This window comes from Mauremys reevesii, linkage group 3 (assembly GCF_016161935.1).
Source record: "Mauremys reevesii isolate NIE-2019 linkage group 3, ASM1616193v1, whole genome shotgun sequence".
NCBI classification, from domain to species: domain Eukaryota; kingdom Metazoa; phylum Chordata; order Testudines; family Geoemydidae; genus Mauremys; species Mauremys reevesii.
The window spans coordinates 124,996,147-125,015,026 of NC_052625.1; the positions used below are offsets into that span (position 1 = coordinate 124,996,147).

Here is an 18,880-nt window from a genome sequence, read left to right on the forward strand (position 1 = left end):
CTTTAACTCTACACATCTATTGTAGGGAGACAGAATCTTTAAAGAAATTACCCTTAATTGTGAGGTCTCTGAGTGTTTTGAGGGGTTGTTGCATTAGTAGTAGTGGTGGTATCACCACAGGACTAGAGTTTTCTTTCCCATGAATTCTGGAGATCTCTGTGCTTCAGATCTCACACTACCTGTCTCCTCTGCCAGCTTCCCAGTCCCCATCTTCTGAATGGAAGATCAGTAAGAAACTGTGAAGGAAACTCTGGAGTTTCCTGGTGACTGTCACCCTGGTATCGGTGTGTTTGCAGAATGGTATGAAGCAGTGCTGTAAAAATGCACTGAACATGGACTGCAAATTGAGACCAGTTGGAAATGGAAGCTAGTCTGCCTATTAATTAGCTTCATGCTGTTCACAGGCTGCTGACAAGTTTCCAGGTGAATTTCAAGATGTGTTTAACCAACAGCTTGTTGTTTCCCAAGTGACTTAATCTATCTCATTGCCCATGAGATGCTGCCACCACTGGATGCATGTGAGTTGGACTCTCTATGGTTTAAATGAGATGGAGCTGATGGCAGACTTAAAGGGTCTTAAACCAAGAACATTTTGGAATTTGCTTCCTTGGTTTGCCAGGATATATAAACCTAAGTCCTTTGGGGAAGAGATCGATTATTGGGCTTATGAACTGGTTTATATGTGGCTGACTTGGAAGTTTTATGGGTGATTGATTTTGTACCAGATATTTCAAATGTTGAAGCATCAAAAGTGTGAGATCAATATAACATTTAAATAAATATATAATACTATTGGCATAAATGGAAAAAAATATTGATTTGCTAACTGCCTTTAGTTGCAAGCTTTGAATGTATTAAGTCAATTAATATTATTTGACAGGATGATTTACATTTGTTCATGCTGTTTTAAATGTAAAACAAAATAGTGATAACAAAAATATCCCATGAACGCTGTATGTTGAAAACCTAATTCCATAATCTTCTGCATAGAGCAGTGTGGAGAATCTGAATGCTCTGTTTCTCACTGGTTCTATATTGGTTAAATTAGTGCCAGTTTACTTTGCTGATTCAGAATTGCTTAACCACTAAACAAGAATTATGTCTGAAGTTGTTCTGTTTCATAGAAGTCTCTCCTTTTTTATTTCCCTCTAAGTGGATCAGAAAAAACACTGAGTATATCCACTGATGGTAATCTCGCTGTCTTCTGTCAGTTACTGCTGGGAATAAAAATGTCTGAAAAATAGGTAATTTATGTTATATACTGCCATCTACTGTGTCTCCTGCCAAACTGCAGCCTGGAATGCAAGCCTAGAAAACCTGGAACTTGTTATTTAATTTAAACTGTAATAATCAATGAATATTGTTCCCATTCTGCTTTACAGGGGTTTAACAGGCTATTGAAAATAAATTCATGTGAATAACCAAACAAATACAAATGAGACAAATGCACGCAATTAAATTTCCTGATTCCCATGATGTGAAATTAAACAAGATGCCTACATTCTCTTTTCATTATGACTTGTATGTAATGGTTTTAGATATGCACACTATCATTTTAATAAGCACCAGAATGAACCTGTGTATAAAAATAAGATCATATATGGATTCCCTGATTATTTAGCCCTTTGGAGCAATTGACAGTGGCTCCAAAAATGTAAGTCTTTAAAAGATTTGACAGGCACATTTTTACTTAAATTTCAGCCCACAGTCTACCCCGGCAACAACCATGTATGACAGACAGTATGATGGATACTAGTTTCACTCTGATGCCATTTGATGTGCTAGTAGTGTATTACCGAATGAGGAAAAACAGGGTGGTAGCTGAAGTGTACTAGATGTTCTTTATAAACACAGGACTTTTTTTTTTCCCACACACATTTTTCCCTTCCATACACATCAGCCTTTGGAAAAAGTTTCTGTATTCATCCTGTTCCTCTTCTGATATTTTGAGCTTTTCTTTAGATGAGAAGGCTTTTGAACAATGAACAAGGGAGATGGAGTGTTTACTGTAATGAGGTGAGTCCCTGATCAGGGACGGCTCTAGCTGTTTTGCCGCCCCAAGCATGGCAGGCAGGCAGGCTGCCTTCAGCGGCATGCCTGCAGCAGGTCCACCAGTCCCGCGGCTTCAGCGTACCCGCCGCCGAATTGCCACCAAATCTGCGGCACTGGCGGACTTCCCACAGGCGCGTTGCCGAAAGCTGCCTCACTGCCGCCATCGCAGGGATCAGTAGTGTGCCCCCCACGGCTTGCCACCCCAGGCACGCGCTTGGAGCGCTGGTGCCTGGAGCCACCGCTGTCCCTGACTCCACTTCACACTCCACCTGATTCAGCCAGGCTTCAAGCCTTGTGTTTAGGGATCTCATTGCTGCTGTTTACATGTGAAAGTTGATACAGAGAAAGGTTAGAGTTGGATACTCACATAATCACCAACACAGAGTCAGGATGAACTGACTACCCCATCACATGTTTCTCTTGTGGAATCATGCCCTCCACTGAAATTTGTAATAAGCCTTCGTTATATCATTTCCCTAAATGTTGGCAAGTTTGCTAGACCTTTGCCATAGAGTACACTGGCAAAACATTGTAAATGGCTTTTTTTCTTTCTGAATAGAATTCTTAAGGTCTTCTTCAGGAAACAATGGCTCCCATGACTGTTCCAATATCATCCATGGCATTCATTCTGAATGAAAACCTCCTCCTTGGTAGTGGCTGCCCGAGGCCATTTCAAGTGAGTAGCTGAGAAATATTGTGGCGGGGGGGTGGGGAGGAAAGGGGAGGAAGCTATATAAATAGAGAGAGAATATTCTCATCCCCACTTGGAGCCCAATTCTTTCCAGAGATATGTGGGAGATTTGCACTGCTGGATCTGAAGGCAGAAATGGGCCCTTTCTCGTTAACAAAGATCATAACCTAAAATTATGTGATGTCATAATACTTCATAACCTGTAAAAAAAATACTGACCATCAGTTCAAATAACTTTTTCCCTAAGGACTTTTAAATCTATTGAAAGAAGCTACACCCATGCAAACACTTTTAGAGCAGTACAGTTGTGTTCTCACTGGAGACATGGACTGATTTCTGTAATTGGTGCAAACACAGTGTGTAGACACTGCCCTACTTGGTGGGAAAGAAAATTATTTTTTTCTATAGACAGCTAAATAATATATGTTCTAAATCCACTGGTTAGGGTTAGTGAGAAAGCGAAGATCAATAGGATTAGGATAGGACGTTGAATGTGTTCTACATTTGTTCTAGTGTATTCATAATAAGAAATCTATTGTATAAATCAACTTGTCTTGTCATTATTTTAGTGCAATGTTTACTAGATATTTCTGGACTTACTCCTGCTCATACATTCACATTCATAGATTTTAAGACCAGAAGGGACCATTACTATAAGAATTCTGACTTTGTCATGACTGGGACATGGGCAGTCAGAGCTAATGGTCAGAGTGAGAGTCAGGCTGGCTCAGGTACCAGAAGGCCAGAGGGCAAACCAAGAGTCAGGCATCAGGAGACAAGCAGAGTCAGGAGCCAGAGTCTGGGGTTTCTCACTCTCAGGGCCTGAAGCAGAGGCAGGCAGGCAGGCAGTTTGTACTGTTGCTCAGACAGCTCCCCATCATGGCTGCCTGGCTTAAGTGCTAGTACCAGCCAATCAGTGGGCTAGAGGACCTGCCACTCAGGTCCTGCTGGACAGTACTTCCTGCTAAGCCCAGCCTCACAATGTTCTTCCATGGGAGCATAGCCTAAGCCTCCTGTGGTGATGTGGAGGCATTAGTGGTCCAGAACCCCCCTTATCCCAGGTTCTAGCCCTGCAGGTTCATACATCATTCCCCCTCTCCTTCATGGTGGTGCCAGTTCAGCTTGTTGGGGTGAGCCCTGAGCAATTTCTCCAGCAGGTCAGGGGTGTGAAGATGGGAGGCTGACTACCAAATGTGCCCTTCAGGGCCATAACCGTCCCAGTCCACCAGATAGTACAGGCAGCCATGTGTCTGTTGGGAATTGAGGATGGCATGAACTTCAGATTCCTCATGACCCTGGATTCTGACTGGATGAGTCGGTCATGTGGTTTGGCCAGGAAAGGGATTCTCCTTGTAGAGCTTCAGAAGGAAAAACTGGGTGTATTTTGAGAAGCAGGAGTTAGATGATAACAGAATTAATCTGTTAGCATATCGGAAAGCATCCCAGGAACTGGAGGTCCAATTTGTGGGAGGGTAGCCTGGTCTGGAGGTGTTTGGCTGTGAACCGTATCTTCTGGCCTACCTTAAACACTGGGTCTTCTTCTCGCCGATGATCCACATGTCTCTTGTAGGCCTTCTTCACCTCTTCTAGGTGATTCTTGAGTTATTCCTGAATAAAATGCATCCGTTGAACCCAGCCAGTGGTAGCAGCATTCCGAAGGCTGCTGGTAATGCCAGGTGGAAATGGGGATGGAACCAGTAATAAGTGAAGAAGGGGCTCCAACCAGTAAAGGCATGTTTGGCATTGTTGTAAGAAAAATCTGTATAGAGCAGGAGTATGGCCCAGTTGTCTTGGTGATAATTTACCAAGCACCTCAAATATTGCTCCAGTACTAGGTTCACCCATCTGTTTGGGGAAGGTATGCACTGGAGATGAATATCTGGACATCCAGTAGTCTAAACCCTTTATGCCAGAGTGAGACGTGAAATGTGGGCCTTGGTCAGAATCTATGTGGTCTGGGAGTCTGTGGATCCAGACCACATTGTGCAGTAGGAGTTGGGCAGTAATCTTGGCCAAGGGCGAATGGTTGCAAGGGATGAAGTGGGCCATCTTGGTCAGTGGTCCACAACCATTAAGACTATGTTGTGGCCATCAGATGTTGGAAATTCCAGGATAAAGTCTAGGCTGATGGCAGACCAAGGTCTCCAGGTGTACTAAGGTGCCAAAGGATCAGGTTTGGGATGTCTTGTTGTGTGCGCAGCACTCAAGTCCATGTATGCTTTGGATTTTGGCCTCTATGCGGGATCATCAGAAAAAATAGACAACTATACAGGAAGTCTTCCAGTGGCCAAAGTGACCCACCAAGGGAGCATCATGGCATGGCCATAGAACCCCCAATTGGGGGCACATGTGTGCTTGTCTGAGTACATTACCCCTTCCTGCATGGAACAGTACATCTTAGCCCTCAATGGCAGAAGCTGTGTCCCTTGAGCAAGTGGGCCTGTTTTCAAGGTGGACAGGAGGAGGGATCGCATGTCTCACTGAATTGTGGCATTGGCAAAATTACCAGGCTTGAGGAGGTAGGGGGGCTTGGAAGTCGGTTCTCTGCATTGGCTTCCCCATTTTGCATTCCAGGGTGGTAGGTAATCATGAACTCGAACCGAGAAAGAATAAGGCCCACCTTAGCTGCCTCTGTTCAATGCTCAGGCCTTGCAGAGGTAGTCAGGGTTCTTATGGTTAGTGAAGCCCTGAACTGAGGGCCAAGCCCCCTCAAAGCGGTGACACCATTCTTCAAAGGCAGGTTTTATGGTGAGCAGCAACTTGTCCAGAATTTCATAGTTCTTCTCAGTGGGGGGTAAATTTCTGGGAACAGAATGCACATGGATGCAGAACTGATTGAGGTCCAAGTTGCTGCAAGAATAGCACCCCTAGGGCCACATTGAACACATCTGTTTCCATTATAAACAGATGAGAAAGGTCAGGATGTGCCAGGATCAGGGCTGTGGTAGCCTATATCTGTTCGAAAGCAATCTGGGCTTCAGGAAACCAAGAAATCACACAGCTTTGCAGAGCGGGGAGATCAGGGGAGTTAACTGAGAGATTAATTGGTGATGAATTTCATATAAAAAAATGAAAAGCCCAGGAAGTGCTGAAGTTCCCAGAGGATCCAGGGTGCTGTCCAGTTATGGATGGCTTCCACCTTCTGTAGATCCTTCTGGATTGCCTCCAGGGAGATGATGTCCCCCCAAAAATTAATGGTAGCATAGTCAAAGGTGCATTTTTCCAATCTGGCATACAATCCTTGTTTCTATAGTTTCCCCAGGACAGAGTGGACATAGTGGGAGTACTGTTCTGGATTCTCAAAAAAATATCAGTGCAGTAAAAGCTGTGTTATCCGGCATTTTACCAAACGGAAAGCTCTAGAAACTGGTATTTCTGATATCAATTAAAAGTCCGGTTGACAAGGGGCCAGCGGGCTCCCTACCTAGCTCTGCATGGCCCCCAGAAGCGGCAACATGTCCCTGCTGCTCCTAGGTGGAGGAACGACCCTGGGGGCTCCGTGTGCTGCTCCCATCCTACCCTACCCCAAGCACTGGCTCTGCAACTCCCATTGGCCAGGAATGGGAGCTGTGGGGACAGCGCCCGTGGGTGGAGATAGCATATAGAGCCACGCAATTTCTATGTCCTTTATGGGAGGGAGCTTTTCCATTGACCTCAAAGTGCATTGAATCATGACCTAAATAATTTTGTCCCCTATATATTCATGGAACAGTAGGTGAATGTTAAATTTGGTTAAAAAGGCAGGAATGTGAATTAAGGATGAGGTGATGCTTATTCAGAAGGAGTCGCCACTGCCTGTTCCAATAATTTGTTATGACCTCCTGAGCAGAACTGAAAAAACAAATAAATCCCTTTGTTTCCATGGCAACCACTGAATACAATGCATGTTAAATAGTGCATTATCCCCTAATTGGTTTCAAGGAGACTTTTCCAGGAATAAGATACTACTCACCAGGAGTAAAATGTCAGATCTGGTCCTATATATGGTGGTGTTCTCCCCCATTCTCCAAGTTCTCATCACAATAAAAGGGCATGGGTTTTGTTTCACTTGTTGTTGCTGTTGTTTTATTTTTTTGTTTTTTATTTTATTTTCATCATTGTCTTTGGAAGCTTGAAACAAATCAGTTTCTTATATCCAATTTATTTCCCTATCTTGTGTGTACACAATTCTTTGTTGTTATAGAGTTTCCCCTTAGGTGGCATTGGTGGGGTTATATATAATAGCAAATATTTCTTTTGGTGAAAGGGAGGAAAGAACACATGGGAAAATTTAAATTAACTTCATTAAAATATCTGAAACTAGTGGCTGGTCAGTGTTAGGACCGTGATAACCTTGACACCCTCTCTTTAATTCTCTTGCAGGAGTTCTCCAGAAGTATTGCTGATACTACTCCATCACCTCCATTTGCAAAATCTCTTATGTAAAAGGTTTTATGTTATAGATGTGTGGGGTCAATACTAAAGGATCTGGTTATGGGATAAAATAACAAACTGGCTAGAAGGCTGGACCGCTAACTATGACAACTGGCAGCATATGCTGTTTGAAAAAAGCTTGTAATAGGGTACCACAGAGGTTACTTTTTGGCCCTATCATTTATAATACATGTAAAAGAGTTGGATGAGAATTTCAAGTGTAACAATCATTGTTACATAAGTAAGAGACATAGAAAGTAAGAAAAATGCCTTCAGATTCGAAGAGATAGGAATAAGACTTACTGTGAGATGTTCACTATTAAGATCCAAAAAAAAAGGTTAATGTCACATAGTGCCTGCAAATCCACCTTGTATATCCTCACGTCATTCAGAGCACAAATGAACCCTTTAGGATTATGATGAAGAGCAAATTTCAGGAAATGTGGAATCTTGCAACAAACAAAGCTCCCAGTTGGATTTCCATAGGCAGTACAGAAAGACCTGCTGACACAGTTCAACATTCAGGGCTGAAATGTGAAGCTGTGAAAGGATGGGAGTTCATAGAGTTGTCAAATGGCCTTGTTCACAATACCCAGTATGTGGGCATGTAGCCTGGCTATGTATCTCGGTGAAGTAAAAGACTGCCAAGTCACATAGGGCACGTGCAATTATTTTCAACTTATGAATCAAGTCTTGTGTGTACAAAACAAACCGAGCACATGCCTTCTGAATAGCCTCTCTATTAGCATTGTTAATTATTTTTAAATTCTGCATTTATTGTGATGTATACTGTAGAGCAATTGAAGTTATGAAGCTACTGTCAGAGAGAGGGGAAAGTCAAAGTACCCAAGAAAAATCCAGATGATGTTTGCAAATAGAATTTTTAAAATATAATGTGGAATGTTGTTGATTGATTGTCAAGCATCAATAGCAACCAGCATTGTAGAAGAAGCAAAGAAAGACATCATCCTTACCCCAAGAAGCTGAAACACAGAGCAAAATTATGCAATGAAAATATACTGGGAAACCCAGAAGATGATGCTTGCCACCAGAGCATAGTTGTAAAAACTAATTGTAAAATTAATTTCTTGTAGCAAATTTAATACATCTTCAAAGCAAGGTGAGAAACCCTTTCCACCCTTCGCCCCCAGGCTGGAGAGCCCAAGCTGCAGCCTGAGCCATAACGCCAAAGCAACATCTATTCACCTATTTTTAGCACGCTGGCACAAGCTGTGCTAGCACAAGTCTGTCAACCCAGGCTGAGAGGCTCGCTCCCAGACACAGTGACATGTGCATTCTCCATGAACAACTGAGACTTCTTGGCAGGATTCTGCCTTCTGAGATGCAGTCCCTCTCAGAACTCCTCAAGCGGTGGGCCAGTTGAGTACTATCCACAGTGCAGGCCAATGATCACCAGGCACAACTGGGCCCACAGGTCAGATTCACCTGTGGTTTATCGTAGGCATCGGTAAACCACTTTGAATTATAATAAGACTTTAGCCCTTTCTAAAGCCAAAACTTTTTGCAAGCCAACCATGTTTGGTTAATGTTTTGTTTTCTATTACTTTTCAGTTTTGTATGCTTCTACACCAAAAATCAAAATTCCAACATACTGCAAGAAAAGCTGTTCCTGTGGTATCGCACGTCTGAACAGAGTCAGACTATTCCTAAAATATCTTAACATGACCTTTGCACATGAGATTTACAGCAGACTCAAGGGATTGTGATAAATATCAAGACACATAGGTGCTTATCTGAACTAAACAGTCTGACCCCTTGAGTATCAACCAGTTTGTTACCCGATGAAGGATTTATGAAGAGTTTTGAAAGCTCTTCTTTGCCTGATTCTCAATTCCCTTACATATAAAATGAGTTGGGACAGACTGCATGGGGCATTCTTAGTTCCTATGGCTCAGAACAAAATCTACATCCTGCCTAGAATCTCTCTACCATTCCTTCATCTCCTCCCCAAAAAATCAGATCGCTCTATAAAGTTCAATGGTTACCATGAATCAAACAGTCATTTCCTTCCCCATGTAAACAATGTTCAACTTTAATTGCTTTTTAACCTGTCAGTGCCAGTTCTCAGGGGAAACTATCCATTTTGCACTTTGTTTTTTCATGGTTTGGGGAGAACAGATCAAGGATTTGCCAGTTTCTAGAACAGGAGTTTCATTTTTTTTTTTTTTAGGTTGCAGAGTAAGAAATAGAGGGGGTTTTGTGTATGTCAGTGTAAGTGTGGGTGTGTGAATAAGTTCCACTACAGCTAGTTGGCTGGCTGTAGGCCCAGAGGAGAAGCATTCCTCTACACTGCATTACATCATATCATTAGCTAGAGAGTAGAGAGCGCTTTTGCCATTTACTGCCTGTAGGCTTTCATTGTATCTCTTCAGTCTGCACGAGTATAGTTATAAAAGTTGCCTATGTGTGTTATTTGAGTCAGTGTATCCACATGGCTGTCTGGGGGCTGAACAACTTGGGAAAAATAAGTAACCCTAGGTCACTCCTGAAGTGTGGACATCAGACTAGATAAATAGGACGCTCCTGTTGAAAAGCATGGGCCTGAGTCTCAGCCTGACCTCAACCCTGTCTCTTTTTTTATGCTGGTGTACACACATGTGTAGCAACCAGATTGCTCCCACATACTAGGCAGTTAAGATGGTTGAATATCACTTGCTCACATGAATAACTGTGAGTGCAAAGCTGCCACAATGATGTGTTGTGTAACAGACTGGCTTGCCAGTGGGCTGGAGATCCTGGGGCTAAGCAGCCCTGATTATGAGATGAGCCTCACCGAAGGGGAAACAGGTGATCTAATATAAAAGAGAGCAGGATACTGCAAGGGTGTGTCTGGTGATGTGAATGAAAAAGCCCCCCACCCCACCCTGCAAGCTCCAGCCACAAAATATATCAGGTAGCTTCAGGTAGAGCTGACTGACAAAGAAAGAGCACTTGATGTGGTTGAAAAAACAGAGCTAAATTTGAACTAGTGAATTGTGATTTGAGGACCTTAGAGTGTGGACCCATTGAGGATTTTTTGGATTATTTTGTGATTAAGTACTCTGGGATTTGTGTGAACTTTAAACCAGCCCCAGAAAGGAGTACTATGAGCTACAACAGAGACTATATGTAGTGCTTAAAGGGGCCTGTAAGAGGGAGATAATAGGGGGGAAAGTGCCTGTAAAGTGACCTCTGGCCAGGAGGGGGCACTGAGTAAACAGCCACACCCACACTGCTCACTGTGGTAATGAACTGCATGCACCTTCAAAGAGGCTGGGAGTTTAATATCCAACCCTGTAAGTGAAACATGAACATTGATGTTGTTGACAACTTCATGAAAATGTGAAGTACAACAGCTTAACCTTTGTCTGCCCTTTGCAGCTCTGTAACTTTCATGCAGTGAAAATTGCTTTGCGTGAATGTTAATGTCCTTTTGTCACTGGGCCCTTTAGGAAGTCGTGGGCCCAGCCCCACCCGTGCCTCACTCAGCTCTCCATGTGGGGAAAGTCGCTGCAGTCACGTGACAGACAGGTCATTTGGTTAAATGAGTCCCAGGCCTAAATGAGTCTGGGCCGTTGTCTCTTTCTCGTGACTATCCATAAGTCCTTGTGTAATGCTCACCTGTCACTTACTCTCAGTTTTCAGTTTCTTTTTCCTTTAATGATGCATTTGTAAAAAGGCAACTCTAGGCACAGTCACAACTTTGGCTTACAATGAAGAAACATGGAGAAAGGTCTGTAAGCTGCTGCTAGCAATACACAGATGACTTTCAACATCTTCTTTACAGCTGATATAAGCAGCCCCATCTCCCATCTTTCTAATTGTGGGGCTGAAGCTGCACCTAGACAAACAAAAGTGGTGTCAGTAGGAAGAAGAAAGCGCTTTGAAGAATTAATCTCTTCCATAACATTCACTATCAAACGCATTTACCCACAGATTAAGTCAGCTCACAGTCTGAGTGTCTAGTTGCACTTGGGCACTCAAAGATGGTGACAAAAAACCCATTTTCATCTGTTTTTAGCAAGAAGCATGAATCTTACACTATCAGAACCTTCAGGCTCTCTTAATGGAACTCTTCATACCTAGAAATGAAACCACACATCCTGGAGATATCTCAACTGCTACAAAACTCAGCATCCAGTCTGCTAAATAGCACGAGTCACCATGAGCACATCATGCTGGTTCTCTGCCTCTGCACTAGCTCCCCATTGAATCCAGAGTCCTATTCAAGTGTCTTGATAGTCAAAGCTCTCCTCTATTGTTGTCTCTATCTACCTGAGAGATCACGTCTCTTTCCATGACCATGCCTTCCCATGACCTCTGAATTCCGGTAGAACCATGAAACATGTGAGTGCAGAATAAGAATTTCCACAGCAGTTGGACCTACGGTATGGAACTCATGCCCTCATTGGATAAAAATGGCCACACACATCAGTGCATTCAGAACTAAAAGCCAACCTCATTTCTTCACTGTAGCTTCTCCTCCGCATAAGTTTCATTCATGCATACAAAGATTCTAACTATTCAAGTATTTATCTTCCCAGGAAAGGAAGGAAGAGAAATTGTTTTGTCACTACTCTTATTGTTTTGAAGGCTCTCATGCTATGGTGATAAGGGCCATATAAATACTCAAACTAATGGTGCCTGATAGTGCCTTGCACTTATCTTCAGTCATCCACTTACAATAAGTGTTTATATTCATGTGTGACTTTAACAAAAGGCTTGATTAAGATCACATAGAATATCTTTCTTTTGGTATATTTCTAAAGAAATCAAGACTTTGTTGTGAAGTTGCAAAACCTTAAGGAAGCTACAACATTTTCAATTAAGATGATATTAAAGAAAAAACATGTTGTGATTGATACTAAATCCTTAACCATTCAGGCTCCAATCCAGAAAAACACTTACGCATGGGCCCATGCTTGAGTGCTTTTCTGGATCGAGACCATAGTTAACTGTTCCCATGTGAGTAATCCATTTGAGATCATTGGGATTATTAATGTGAATAAGGGCTGTTCACATGAGTTAGGACTTGCAGGAATGGGCCAGCAGATATGTACACAGGCACTGATTTTGGATTAAGTGGGAGGGTGAAAAGGCTGACACTCACTGCAGTTAGATTTCAGAAAAGTGTAAACTGATAATAATCCCAAGGTATCCCAGATGGCTTCTGTTTAATATGATGTACTACAGCAATTTGAAAAGCTTCTGTAAGTATATCACTTTCAAGGACCATATTGTGTGACTTGCTTCACTGAGAAATTAAAACTATTAGATCATTCTAACTTCTCTCCAAAAGCTTTTTTTTTTCTAAAATCACATCCACTAAACATCACTCACTATTAAGTTACATGAGATTTTGAGAGCAAGCAGGAGCCATAGAAGGGAAGTGTTGTATTAATGTAGATTTTGGATCCAGTGCCGCACAGAAATGAACAGAACTACACATTTCCAGAAAACCAGAAAATTTATCTTTGAAAACGAGTTTTGTTCAGAGGTGAACATTTGTCAAAAAGGTACTAAATCTACACAAAAGACATTCGGAACTCAATTAAAGAAACCAGATGTGTATTAAAGAGTTTTCTAGCAGGAGTTTTAAAACTTGGTGAACGTGACAAAACCCATGCTTTTGGGGATCAGTACTTTCCTATTAGCAACACATGGAAGTTTAAAACTTCATGCTTCAGTGTTTAAGTCAATCTCTAACTATGAAGGGGTTAGAGGGCAGATTATTTCATATCTGCCTACTGTGGGGTTTCTTGCATGTTCCTCTGAAGCATCCGGTCACTGTCAGAAACAGGACATTGGATTAGATGGGTCATGGGTCTGATCCACTGTGGAAATTCCCATGTCAAAATCCATAGGGAAAACAATGAGAAGTCACACTTCAGTCAGTGTGTGAGAATCTTGGAATATTCTCAACAATACAGGACTTGTAGTGCTGGCCACTACCAGAAGAGTATAGTGATGTATTTGTATTCTTTGCTTCCACTGAGTATTTTAATATGGTTACTATAAGGAAAGATGAAGAAATAAACCTTAATTCAGTTTTAAAATAGTATTAGCAAACATTATATGAAATACTTTCTTTTATTCAAGTACTTACATGTATTGATATAATAAGTTATAAAGATGCAGAAAAGTGACACACAAAGTTATGTTCAAGTAACTTTAAAGAATAAGAGTTGTGCTGTGTGCCTGGTGATGTCAATAGCAAAACTACTGTTAATTTTGATGGCAATAGAATCAGGACCTATTTAAAATAAGGAGTTGTATGAGATTAGAGTGTAAGTACTTTGGAGCAGAAACTGTGTACAGAGCCTCACACCATGGGGCTGTTCAGGACTGGTATCTGCTTTTATTATGATTATGAAGTGTCTAACTCCACCAGAGAGGTCCTATGGGGCCATCTGCCTGTCCCAAGTCAGAACAATAGAGTTAACAGAGACTTTCGATCACCCTTACCTTCAGGTTGATAGCAAAAAATGGGGCTATACCTGGAACCAGCTAGGCGAATGGCCCAGGATAGAAGACTATGGAGATCTGTTGTTCATGAATGAATGAATGAATGATGAAGTGTCTAGCATCATAAGGCATCTATAAACGGGGGAATAAGGACAACCTGGGGAATTACAAAACAGTTAGCTTAATTTAAGTACCCAGAAAGATAATAGAGCAAATAATTAAGCAATCAATTTGCGGACACTTAGAAGATAATAAGGTGATAAGTAACAGTCATCATGGATTTGTCAAGAACAAATCATGTCAAACCAAGCTAATAGCTTTCTTTGACAGAGTAACAAGCCTTGTGGATGTGGGGAAGCAGTAGACATGGTATATCTTGACTTTAGTAAGGCTTTTGATACTGTCTCACATGACTTTCTCATCAACAAACTAGGGAAATACAACCTATATGGAGCTACTATAAGGTGGGTGCATAATTGGTTGAAAACCATTCCCAGAGAGTAGTTATCAGTGGTTCACAGTCCAGCTGGAAGGGCATAATGAGTGGGGTCCCACAGGGATCAGTTCTGGGTCTGATTCTTGTTCAATATATTCATCAATGATTTAGATAATGGCATAGAGAGTACACTTGTAAAGTTTGCGGATGATACCAAGCTGGGAGGGGTTGCCAGTGCTTTGGAGGATAGGATTAAAATTCAAAATGATCTGGACAAACTGGAGAAATGGTATGAAGTAAATAGGATGAAATTCAATAAGGACAAATGCAAAGTACTCCACTTAGGAAGGAACAATCAGTTTCACACATACAAAATTGGAAATGACTGCCTAGGAAGTAGTACTGCGGAAAGGGGTCTGGGTGTAATAGTGGATCACAAGCTAAATATGGATCATTGCAAAAAAAGCAAACATCATTCTGGGATTTATTAATAGGAATGTTGTAAGAAAGACATAAGAAGTAATTCTTCTGCTCTACTCTGTGCTGATTAGGCCTCAACTGGAGTATTGTGTGTAGTTCTGGGCACTACATTTCAGGAAAGATGTGGACAAACCGGAGAAAGTCCAGAGAAGAGCAACAAAAATGATTAAAGGTCTAGAAAACATGACCTATGAGGGAAGATTAAAAACATTGGGTTTGTTTAGTTTGGAGAAGTGAGGACTCAGAGGGGACATAACAGTTTTAAAGTACATAAAAGGTTCTTACAAGGAGGAGCAAGAAAAATTGTTCTCTTAACCTCTGAGGATAAGACAAGAAGCAATGGGCTTATATTGCAGCAAGGCAGTTTAGGTTGTATAGTGGGGAAAACTTCCTAACTGCCAGGGTGTTTAAGCACTGGAATAAATTGCCTAGGGAAGTTGTGGAATCTTCATCACTGAAGACTTTTAAGAGCAGGTTAGACAAACACCTGTCAGGGATGATCTAGAGCAGGGGTGGGCAAACTACGGCCCAGGGCCACAACTGGCCCTTCAGACATTTTAATCCAGCCCTTGAACTCTTGCCGGGGAGCGGGGTCCGGGTTTGCCTAGTATATGAAAAGCTGCAGAGCAGAGGCAGTTCAGTTCCTTGCTGGAGCTGTAGGAGTATGGATGGTTGATGGAGCTACAGAACCTAAGACAGGGGCAGCACTAACAGAAGCTGGGGAGAATGAGAAGGAGTCCTGAGCTGGTTACTGGGACTCCATTAGGACAAGGTCCTGAGGTAAGGGTGAAGATGGCATGGGGCTGCGGCCCAGGGAATTAGAGAAGCTGTGCAATGTAGTTAAAGGGACACAGCAGATGGCTGTTCTCTGCAGGGTCTCTGGGCTGGGACCTGGAGTAGTGGCTGGGCCTGGATACTGCCACTGGGAGAAGTGACTTGGACATTGAGGCACCCCAGGGGGGAACTGAACTATAGTGGTCTAGCTGGAGAGCCGTAGACAGGAAGCCCAAGAGGGCGAAGACATTATCTCCGGGGAGGGAGCCCTGGGGCACTGCTCTATCTCAGAACAGGGACAATCTGAGAGAGCAGGCACATGCACTTGGTGAAGGGGGTGCTCATGAGTGCACCTCAGTACAGTGTGTGTGTGTGTGTGTGTTTGGATTGTTATGCTCTGATGCATCCCAGAATAGCACAATATCATCCTGGATTAGAATTCACAGTGAATTGCTGTTATTAAACTTCCCATGTGGCTCATACACAAACCAAAGTTTAACTCATTAGCAAACACTTAAGATGATAAAACTCAATTTGCAAGTAAGGGAGCATGACTCAGTTCTGGCTGGTTACAACCCGAAGCTCCAGCATCACTTGTCCGTGAAACTGTTTTCATCGCATACCCTCATCCCATTCCCCAAAATGTTCACACTCTGGACTTTGTGCAACCAAAATTAAATAATGTCTTCTGGAATTACCTTAAAGATTATGGGTGTAAATTCATGTAATTATCCCATGGTAGTTTAGCATCAGCTGGTCAGCTATAAGTAGGGTTGCCAAGAGTCCCTTATTACAAGGAACATCCCTTATTTTTTTAATCTCTGTACAACAAGATCGGGAGTTTCTGAGTGCTGCAAAAAGCAGCAAGAAATACCCCTGGCGAATGTAGGTGAGTGATTATTATTATATATATATTATTATTATTAATAATAACATTGGGAGGAGAGGTGGGGCTGGGCTGCTAAGAAAACAGTCCCTTATTGCTGAAATACAATGTTGGCAACCCTGTAAAGTATTTCAGAGTGCTCGGAATTGACCCAGCCCAAAGACCACTGCTACTGTGAAGAAGAAAACAGAAGTCTTGTTGCTGCATCCTTGCATCATAAATATCATAATGTGCATAAATATCACACTGACAAAGGATAGCCAGGACTGTGAAATTAAAATCTGTATTTGTGCCACAAACATTGAAAGTGCCACTTTTAAACATAAAATAAAAGGTTTCTTATTGAAGCTGTCAGCTTGACCACCCTGGAGAATGAAGGCTTCTTTTTGTTCACAGAACAAGTACATTGTGCACAAGGTTCCCCATCCTGTCCTGCCATTGTACCTCAGTGATCTGGAGGCAAGACCTTTTAAGGCTGAAAGAGCATCTCAGGATTCATGCTCAGTCACACAGGCATTATCAACCTGGGCTGGATTCAAAGTGACAACCTTGATGTGAAAGACTTCATAACTCATTACCAATTCCCTGAGCTAGTCAGCACCTTCTGAGAAACACATTTTATAGATGTCATAAAGAAACCAAACAATACTGTATCCGGATCATATGTTAGGTCTGTGGCAGATGTGCTTTTGTAAGTTTAAAGTTCAATATGGCTACACAGGAAGACAGAGAGAAGGAACTTACAAATTCAAACCCCCCAGTAGCTACTTTGAGCTGCACAATACTAATTATCATCAAAGTAATCTGACCTATTAAAATGAAATCTTTAATCAGATGTTTCAGAAATATTGTAATGTATAGTTATTTAAAGTCTTAAATAATACATGATCGATCTAAAAACAAGGTTGATTAATTTACTTGCAGTTTTACATAAAGTAAAAATTGTTTTAAATTATTAGTTTGCACTCCTAGTTGATCATTTACTCTAATTAGGTATGTTAATATTTATTGATGGCTTGGCTATTCTTATTTTGCATCTTGATTAGGAAATATGAGTGTTCTTATGCCCCTTTTTCCACTTAGCGCTAACTGGGACTATCTCCACTTTCTAGCCCTCTGTACAGCTGGACCAATTCTGTGTCTCACATAGATTCTATGTCAGCGGAGGGAGTTCAGTTTAAGTAATAACCCCTCTCCAGTTAAGTCCTGCACAGAAAAACTTTGTTAACACTATCAATGATTCTGACAAGGAAATGAAGAAAAAAATGTGCTGCTTCTACCCCATAAAATATGGGATGGGGGAGGAGAGGAATCAGTGCTTGTCAAATGGATAGGCTAAAAATCAAGAAGGTAATATTGTTAAGAATAACTTATTTATAAACTACACTAATTCAAAGATTATGGAGTGGTAACATGACCTGGTGGATAGGTACTGGACTAAGAGTCACGAGACCTAGTTAGTATTGCAGGCAATTTACATTCACCTCGGAAAATTCTAATTAATTCTGATCGTACCCGGATGGCTTCTTGCCCTTAATGGAAACCCTCAAGCAAGTGTCAAGTGGTCACTGAACATACATTATGCTACCCCAACCTCACCCCAAAACCTCCTACTGAATCATCTAGTTAGGATTTTCGTAGATCTTCAGTGTGTACCATATAGTAATATATGCTCAGGCAGGACCCGCAGGCAATTGCTACTGCTGACAGCACCTGAGGTAATATGTGACCTATTGTTTCCAAAGCAGCATGATAGAGTTCTTTGCTTTTATTAAATTCTAAGGCTATAGGACAACATCCACTTCTAAAGAAGGGCTTTCATTGCTACCCCTCAGGGAGATTTTTGATCACACTAATATAGTGAGAGATATTTCAAGGGGAGGGGAAAGAATACTTGACAAGCTTCAAATGTGAGCTGATGTGCCCACCTGACAGCTCACAGGTCCCTGGAAGATATGTAACCTTGAACCAAGGATAAAGGATGGTGATAAAATAATGCCTAGATTGAATTTCATTCTGTTTCTCTCCTCCCTCAGCAGCCTATCACTCATCCCTTCAGCAAGACCAATGACTTGTTTTAGCTTGTCTTTTCAAAGTGCTTTTTCATATAGCTGAGGGGATGCTGTGGAAGCTTTATTAATGGTATGGCTTGTCTGAAAGTGCCTATACGGATCATATATCACTTGGTGTAGCCTCCAATGAACTAATATGCAAGGCACACATGCTCCATTAAGTTCTAGCAGAGAGGAAAAGTATTAGCCTCTGACATTCTACAGCAATCAGTACTCACGCTGAACTTACACCCTCTTGTTCAAAATGAGGGGTGGCTTGGCAGCTCAGGGGAGAAAACATTACCAGATATAATATACATGTAACCCTTGTGGGTTGCAGGGATTTATTCTGACTTATTTCCCAGCCCACCACAAATTGCAAGATAGATATGTTGAAATTTGGTTATATTAAGGCAGTGGTCCCCAACCTTTTCGTCTGGCAGGTGCCAGACGAAGGACCATGGTGGTGGTGGAGCATCCACCGAAATGCCGCCAAATTTCAGCGGCATTTCGGCGGCGACACATCTCGTTGACGCTGTTTGTCGGCGGCAAGCAGCGTCATCGAGAGGCGTCGCCGCCAAAATGCCGCAGAAATTCGGCTGCATTTCGGCGGATGGTCCACCGCCCGCCAG

General features: G+C 42.0%; 1 long non-coding RNA gene across 3 annotated transcripts in view; it reads right to left on the reverse strand.

Annotated features, from left to right (window-relative positions):
• Window positions 1-18,880, reverse strand: part of LOC120401668 — a 60,082-nt gene that overhangs the window by 259 nt on the left and 40,943 nt on the right. For 2 of the 3 annotated variants that reach the window (XR_005596630.1, XR_005596628.1), the window contains exon 4: window positions 10,454-10,997. This is a non-coding gene — a long non-coding RNA (uncharacterized LOC120401668). Of the gene's footprint in view, window positions 1-10,453; window positions 10,998-18,880 lie in introns of those variants that run through there. The other variant, XR_005596629.1, reaches the window with a different exon arrangement.